The following is an 8,362-nucleotide window of genomic DNA, read 5'->3' on the forward strand; positions in this document are numbered from 1 at the left end:
ATGTATATAATTAACAAAGTGGAGAAGGGATCTAGAAATAATTATTTCTGAATTGAAGGCACAGCTAGCCTAAATGATCTGATTTATGGTTTTTGTGTTTTGGTGTTATCATTATTATTATTATTATTATTATTGCTGATTTTTGTTTGTTCATTTGCTTTTGTTTTATTCTTTCTTTATTATTATTTTTGGCTTTTTGAGTCACAGTCGGTGATGTTCAGGGGTTACTCCTGGCTCTGCACTCAGGAATCGCTCCTGGCAGTATTTGGGGGACCACATGGAATGCCGGGGATTGAACCTGGGTTGGCCGCGTGCAAGGCAAATGCGCTTCCCGCTGTACTCTGGCTCCAGCTCCTATTTTTACTCTTGAGCCACTCTGGCCATTGCTTGGCAGACCAGCCAATCCTGGGGATCAAACCTGGAACTCCTATATGCAACGCATGCATGCCAGCCTTTGGATCAGCTCCCAGCCCTGCCGGATTTACTTTCAAATACAAGGAAAGGATAGAATACTTGGACTTGAAACCCTGTTAGAAAATTTGGGCCACATGCCTGTAGGGAGGGAGGGAGGGAGGGAGGGAAGGAGAGAAGAAAGGAGAATCTCTAAGAAGGGATAGAATTCATCATTTGCTGGGTGTAGATCCTAGAAGACTTTTAAGAGAAAAGCAATCAGAACTGTAGGCATTCGACATGAAAAATCTCATTTAACACTCAACAGGGCAACACTGAACGCCGACCACCAGTGCTCACATCAACTCAGCATGAGCTCCTACAGTGCTCAGGGTAGAACATGTGCCCCACCCCACCCCTGCCAAGCTCCTGCCTGTGAGGAGGCAGGCAGCCACCTCTGTTCCTTTTCTGTGGAGGAGTTTCTGGCCCAGGGAACAGCCTTTGCGATTGAGAGGCAACAATGACCACCAAGATGGCAGCCCCTGGCTCCAGTCAACCTGGTTTCCCACTGAAATCTCAAGCAAGAACGTCACCTTCCCATGGAACCTTCTGAGCCCTGCGCAGGTGCCTGACAGGAGAGGGTGCTGGCGGGGTGGGGGGGGGGGCGTGGGAGAGGGAGAGAAATACCAGGCATTGGGTTTCAGGGGTCACCTGGTACCAGGGAATATTTCCTTGACTTCCAAGTCCTTCTAGAACCACCAGTGCAAGTGTAGTCATCATCACCTGGTCTATTACTGTGCTCAGTTCTATTACATGGGGAGATCTTGTATCCCCACTACAGAGAAGGAGCTGAAGCGTGTGCCATAAGGAGAAGTAACCATGGAGACCAAGAGGAAAGGAAGTCAGGTCATTCCATTCCTAGCTGGGTTCTGGGCTCCCTCCGACTCCTTCCCCTCCCTTCTCTGCAGGGAAGGGGGCACGCGTGGGAGAGGGGCCCAGGCCAGAAGTAAACACATCCGGCCATCAAGCTGGTCTCCGTGAGGTCATCGGGAAGATGACAGAGGACAGAAAGAGAACCAACCTTGCTATTATGCAGTCGGGTTATTTATATCACATCATCCGGCCTTAAGAAGTGAGCCCAGTAGAAGGAGATCTGGAGTCAAGTCAAGAGACTGAGCTTCAGATTTCGGCTTCTCAATGCCGGCAACCTTGCTGCGGGTGTTTGAGTGAAACTTCTGCTCTGAGCCTTCTCATCTACTAAAATGAGGCTGGTGAAGGGTTGGAGTGTTAATACCGCGGGTAAGGTGCTTGGCTGGCATGGTTGGGTTCAATCCCCAGTCTCCCACACAGATGCTCAAGAATGCCAGAAGTGATTCCTGAGTGCAGAGCCAAGAGTAATCCCTGAGCACCGCAGGCGTGACCCCCAATCAGCCCCCATCCAAAAAACTGAGGTTGATGGGACCCTTGGCATGGATTTCTCAGGAGTCTCAGTATCACTGCTCAAACCCTCAGGTGAATGCAGCAAGAATAGGGCAAGGAGCGGAGGGGCACCCTGCCGGACACCCCAGTATTCTGGTGGTTGCTGGGAAGCCAGAATCATAAGTGGACTGAGTGAAGGGCACGGACTTAGCTACTGCCGCTTCCAGTGACCGCCCCAGCCCAGATATCCACTGCCTGCAGACCCGAGCAGAGCCTGAATGTTTCAGGTGTGACCTGGGCCACAGCAGGCTCTGAGGGTGCAGGTGATGGGCCTGATTCATGCTGCAGGTGTAGGACCTGGCATGTTGCAGGTGTAGAGACTGGTCCTGTCCGTGGCAGGCTCTGAGCGGGGAGAGAGCATCGGGGCTTGGGCTGTGTCAGGTGAGCTCAGATGTGCTAACCTGCTTCAGTATCCCGGGAGGGCTGTGGCTTTGCTCAGGGCTGCTGCTGGCTATTAAGGGCTCAGATGTGGCAATGCCACTAAGGCTGCAGGCCTGCCTTGTCGGTAGAGAGGAATTTGGAAGGCTTTCTTTGTGGCAGACCTGAAGATTCTGCAATTCCCTCCAGGTATGTTGGGGTATTGTTCTCTGGGTGAATGATCCTGGGTCTCCAGTGTAAGGAATCAAGATGCAGGCCATCTAGCAGACATGGGGTTGGAATTCAGGTCCTGACCCTGCCTCCCGGGGCAGATCACTTCCTGTGTCTGAGTCTCCATTGCCACTACAGAGTGGGCTCTCCTTAGGGGAGTTGGAGGGCACAGGGGAGAGGCTGTGTGGGGTGTGAGGTGCACAGGCTATTCAGTGTGGCCGTGGGCACCTTGTCAGAATAAGCACCACAATGTGGTGGACAAGATCCTGTGAGCTGACTGCAGTCAGTGAAATCTGGGCTACAGGCTGGAAGGGACTTCTCGGAGCCCACAAAGCTTGTGCCAGCCATGCCTCATTTTATGTGCTTCCCAGATAAGTCTTTTTAATCCATTGGCGTGTGGCAACCCTGACTTGAGTTAGGCTGTTGGCATCCTTTCTCCCCAAGCAAGTGGTTTCTTCTTCCCTCTGGAACCCCACACTGAAGGCCTGCTCGGGGTTCCTGTAGAGACATAAAGCTACTGCAGTTACTAGGCTACAGTAGTGGGTTTCAAACCTTCTGAACGTTTGCAGACTGTCCTGGGAACTAGTGACTGGCAGCCTCGTTGCTAACCGAGAGGGCTAGAACTTTGCTATGCACTGGGAACTCAAAAATCCATGCGACGGGGTGGGAGATGTGTGCTGAAAGTAGATAAAGGACAAAACATGATGGCCTCTCAGCATCTGTAATCTGTATTGAAAACCTTAATACCCATAAGGAGAGAGAGAGAGAGAGAGAGAGAGAGAGAGAGAGAGAGAGAGAGAGAGAGAGAGAGAGAATAAGAAGGCAATTATCTGCCATAGAGATGGGGGAGGGGGTTGGAGGCGGGGAAGGGATACTGGGGACATTGGTGGTGGAAAATGTGCACGGGTGGAGGGATGGGTGTTCGATCATTGTATGACTGAAACTCAAACATGAAAGCTTTGTAACTGTCATGGTGGTTCAATTTTTAAAAAAATCCATGCAATCCAATTTCTTGGGACTGTCACTTCCTGGTGGGATTCACTGCTCTGAACTCACCTGTGTGTGAGAAGCTGGAAATCCGAGTGTCCTGGTGTCTGTCTCCCCCTTCAGCTATCCTGACAGACAGAGTTTCAACCTCTGTCCTGCAGATACACCCAGACCTCCCAAAGACAGCACTTCCTTAGCAGATAGGATATTTGCCAGTTCCTTCTGTACACTACTGCTTATCCAGGCCAATCGTTCACTTGCAGGCTCATCAATTGAGATCCCCTTTGAGGTTAATTTTCTGTCCTAATTCAGCTGTGGACAGATAGTGCCCAGCAAGAACAGGCTGGGCCTCTGGTTATTTTCTGAAGTCAGATGGGGATTTTCTAGCTGTGGCTGGGACTTGGGGCTATCCCCGCCTCTCACCCTACCTTCTGGGATACCTTATCGGAAAGATAAAAGTGTCATGGACTCCTTTGTCCCATGAGATGCTGGGTTTGGTGCCAGCCCAGGGGAGGACTGATTTTGTTGTGAGCTGACCCCTGCTGCCCTGCGTCTGTGGGAGCATCGCTTTCAGGAGACACGAGCTGAACCCCTTCCCCCCAACCCCACAGTCGTGCTGAGCATCAGGGGAAGTGAAAGGGCCCCCCACTCCCTGCTGAGTCCTTACCGAGCCCTCTCTGACTCCTGTCAGTGGTGAGACTAACTCGTTAAGGGCTCTGTCCCAAGAGCTTCCTGGGTGCCACCCCATTGAAGCCTTTGAAGAAGTAACCTCTATTCTTCCGCTTGGCCAGAAGCAAGCCACGCCATGAGCCATAGGGGAAAGTAATTTGGAGTAACTTGCAGGGCTCGGTGGCCATCAAACTGTGACTCTCACTAGCTCACGTCAAAATCGTTCATTAGGCAATTCTATTCTGAATGTTTTCCGTGTACAAAAAGTCATGGGGCACTTGTAATGTGTCAGTGACCAAAGCATGGATCCTTATAGAATTGGGATGCTTTCATCTTTGGTGGGGGAAGACAGATTATTTATTTGTAAATAATTTGTTATTATTTACAAATAAATAATTTAGTTTGTTCTGTAGCACTGTAGCACTGTCCTCCCACTGTTCATCGATTTGCTCGAGCAGGCACCAGTAACATCTCCGTTGTGAGACTTGTTGTTACTGTTTTTGGCATATCGAACACGCCATGGGGAGCTTGCCAGGCTCTGCCATGTGAGCAGGATACTCTCGGTAGCTTCTTGGACTCTCCGAGAGGGACTGAGTAATCAAACCCGGGTCGGCTACGTGCAAAGCAAACGCCCTACCCACTGTGCTATTGCTCCAGCCCAAATAATTTAGTTAGGAGGCACTAAATGCAATGAAATTAGAAAGGATGGGGCGAGGTGTGGGCGTCAGGAGTCCTGGATGCTTGAGGTGTGTACTGCAATTCTATTTTGTTACTATTGCTCTACCACTCTGTGCTCTGCAATTCTGTTTTTATTATTATTCATTCTGTTTGGGGGCCACACCCATGTGTGTTCAGGTTTACCCTTGGCTCTGCACTCAGGGATCACTCCTGGAGGGTTCAGGGACCCCATGGGGTGCTGGAGATGGAACCTGGGTCAGCTGCTTGCAGGCAAGTGCCCTACCCACTGTGCTACCTCTCTGGTCCAGTGTTGGTATTTTAAATAGGGTGAAGGGTCAGGGAGCTGATGCAAAGGACTGGAGCAAATGCCCTGCCTGCACTGGGCCTTGAATTTGATGCCAGACACTGCCTGACCCCCAAGGGCTACCAGTGAGGGCACTCCAGAGATAGAAGTATGGGAAATCAGGCGTGTGGATATCGCTAGGGGTGGTGGGTCTAACTATACCATGTTATGTCACATGTATTTTGCATATATTGCATTTCAAACGATATATTAATATATGTAACAACACATCAGTAGGGCTGGGGCTGGAGCGATAGCACAGCAGATAGGGCATTTGCCTTGCATGCGGCCGACCCAGGTTCGATTCTCCACATCCCATATGGTCTCCGGAGCACCACCAGGAGTAATTCCTGAGTGCAGAGCCAGGAGTACCCCCTGTGCATCACCGGGTATGACTCAAAAAAGCAAAATATATCAGCGGGGTGTAGTGCAGAGTTCTGAGTGCAGCTGGGGTGTGGACATGGTTAGGGGTACACATGGTTGGACAAACACAATCCCTCCATCCTCACCTTTCTTCTCTGTAATAGGGGTCACGCTCCCACAGTAATGGGGGCCACCAGGGCCACACCCAGCAGGACAGTGTTAGGGGTGGGGTGCCTGGGGAAGCAGGGATCGAACTTAGGGCCTCGTGCACACTAGGTATGTGCTCTAGCACCCAACCCAAACCCCCAGCCTACAAAGTTCCTTTTCCTCCTCCCTCCTCCTCCCGAGGTGGGAAGTGAGCACTTCCTGCCGAGGTGTCCCCAGCAGGCACCCGCAGCGTGTCCGTGTCGGGGCTGTGAGCAGGGAGGGACGCGGGTGCGCGGGGAAGCGGCCTCGCGGGGCCGGGAGGAGGCTTGACTGCCGCAGTGCGCGCCCCGCACCCCCGCGCGGGCCCGTGCGCCCCGAGGGCGGTGCACGCGCGCGCGCAGCCCGGGGCTATAAAAGGCTCGCCGCCTGCGGCCAGGAGAGCTTGCCGTCGCCGAGAAGCCAGCTCCTCTCGACATGGACCCCGAGACCTGCCCCTGCCCGACTGGTGAGCCCCCGCCCACGCCCGAGCCAACGCGCGTTCCCTTTGCGCAGAAACAACCCGAGCGCTGCCCGCTGCGTTCAAGGACACTGGGGGGCGCGGGGCGAGGTGGGGGAAGGGACGCCGGATTCCGTTTTGAACCCGTTTTGAACCCGGGTGGGCCGGGGCTGTATCCCAAAGGGCACTGAAGGATCCCACCCAGCCCTTGCTCCCCACCCTGAGCGTTACCTGATTAACCCTTTGTGGGGCTTCCCCTCTCCAGGCGGCACCTGTACCTGTACGGATTCCTGCAAGTGTGAGGGATGCAAATGCACATCCTGCAAGAAGAGTGAGTGTGGGGGGAGGGGGGCTCACTGCCCCGACCCTACCCCTCTCCTGGGAGGGGTGACCCGGAGACCACCTCTTCCTGGCAGAGGCATCTGGGGAGGCCCCACCCCAGGGATCTCCAGGGCCCCAGACAAGCTATGCTTGTAAATTCGGGGGTCACTGGCCCAGATAGAGAGGAAGACAGTGGCCCTGGTCCAAGCCCTCCTCTCCAAACCTCAGTGCCTGAGGGGCTGTGGGAGGTTGGGGGCCAGCTCTGGAATGGGGGTCCCTTGGTCCCTCTCAGGGCTCTGTGGATTCCCTGATTTGATCTTCCCCCAGTCTGAGTAATATCAGGAGGCAAGACCCAGCTTGGCTCCCCCAGGATCTCTGGGACAACCCTCCTCCTCGGTACTATGCTTTCTCTGCTCCCCCCAAATGTGGTCACCTTCAAGGCTCTTTTTCCCAAGTCCATCTACCCTGTGAGGCTTGTTCCGGAAAGCTGAGCACTGCCTCAGCACCACCCAGCCCCAGCCCCGGGGGGGGGGGGGGGGGGGGGGGGGGGGGCGGGGGGGGGGGCGGGGGGGGCGGGGGCCTCCCCCCACTCACAGCAGGCGCAGGGCCTGGCTACCACTGCCTCCCGACTCCAGCTCCATAGATGCTGAGTCAAAGCAGGTGGGAGGTGGGTGGGAGCACCGGGCTCCCCAGTCACCTGCCCCCCTCTGCCCACCCCCCAAAGCCTTTTTAACTCTTTCGGCTTCAGGGATCCCACTCAGGGACTCAGGCATGCACTTTATGTGCTCCACCTCGCACTCAGGGGCCCCCTTTCCTGCTGCCCTCCAGTGGGGTCCCAGGGCAGCCAGGCTCCCAGAGCCCCGTTTGGTTCCCAGGTTGCTGCTCCTGCTGCCCGGCCGAGTGTGAGAAATGCGCCCAGGACTGTGTGTGCAAAGGCTCAGAGGGCTCCAAGGCGGAGGCGGAGAAATGCAGCTGCTGCCAATGAGAGGCCCCGGGGGCCGGGGGTGAACAGCGCTGGGCCCCCCCGCACCGTAGGCCAGTGACAATAAATCCTGCGAATGGCACAGAGAAGGCCTGGTCTCTTCTTTGAGGGGGTTGAGGGGTGCAGAGGCAGGATCTGAGGGAAGCACCCGGTGGAAAAAGCCAGTCGCAGGGGGCTGGAATCCTAGTACAGTGGGAGGGCCTTTGCCTTGGACTGAGTTCTGACTCCGGCATCCCATAGGGTCCCCCCTGCACCGCCAGGAGTAATTCCTGAGTGCAGAGCCACGAGTAACTGAACCCCTTCCCAAAACGAAGTAACCCCTGAGCTAGGTTGTGAGTCTCTTTGGGACTGGGGTGGCTTCTGGGACTGTAGGACCCCACCACACACACACACACTCCCAGACCAATCATTCCCAGATCAATAGTCCCCCATCAGGACCCAGCTCATGCACCGAGGAGGAGAGAGCGCCTGGCAGCCTTGCCCATCTCAGCCTCGCTCTCTTTCTGCATCCTGTGGACCCGGAGAGGCTGCGGCACTGAATGCCCCGTCTCGTTGGGTCTCAGCAGCTAAGCAGAGTCAGTGCCTGTTCAGTACATGGACGGGAGACCAGTGGTCCTGAGGAAGCAAAGCTTCCACCACAGTCCCAAAGGTGCCTGGTTTCTGGATTTTTCTAGTGGCTCCCACAGACCTGCCTGTTTTCTGCTTCCCTAGTGTTTAGTGGCAGCCCAGGGGCCCCTCTTGGCCCACTCTCAGCCCCGTTTCCCAGGTCACCGCCCGGATTAGCCTGTCTCCCCGAAAAAGATTGTTCAGCTCCTTTTCAAATCTCCTCCGCTTGGCCAGTCGCCCCAGCTCCTTCCTCCAGAGGGAAGTAATGAGAGCCTTTCAGGAGGTTGGTCCTTCCTGGTGACAGAGAACACTC

The 8,362-nt window shown here is 54.7% G+C and overlaps 1 long non-coding RNA gene across 1 annotated transcript; it reads left to right on the forward strand.

The window, feature by feature from the left end:
• Window positions 1-5,965: 5,965 nt before the first annotated feature.
• On the forward strand, window positions 5,966-7,525 carry LOC130044142 (uncharacterized). The gene is made up of 3 exons (XR_008795379.1): window positions 5,966-6,149; window positions 6,406-6,471; window positions 7,337-7,525. It is a non-coding gene; the product is annotated as an uncharacterized LOC130044142 (long non-coding RNA).
• Window positions 7,526-8,362: the final 837 nt, after the last annotated feature.

Source organism: Sorex fumeus, unplaced genomic scaffold (assembly GCF_029834395.1).
Source record: "Sorex fumeus unplaced genomic scaffold, SorFum_2.1 ptg000122l, whole genome shotgun sequence".
NCBI lineage: Eukaryota > Metazoa > Chordata > Mammalia > Eulipotyphla > Soricidae > Sorex > Sorex fumeus.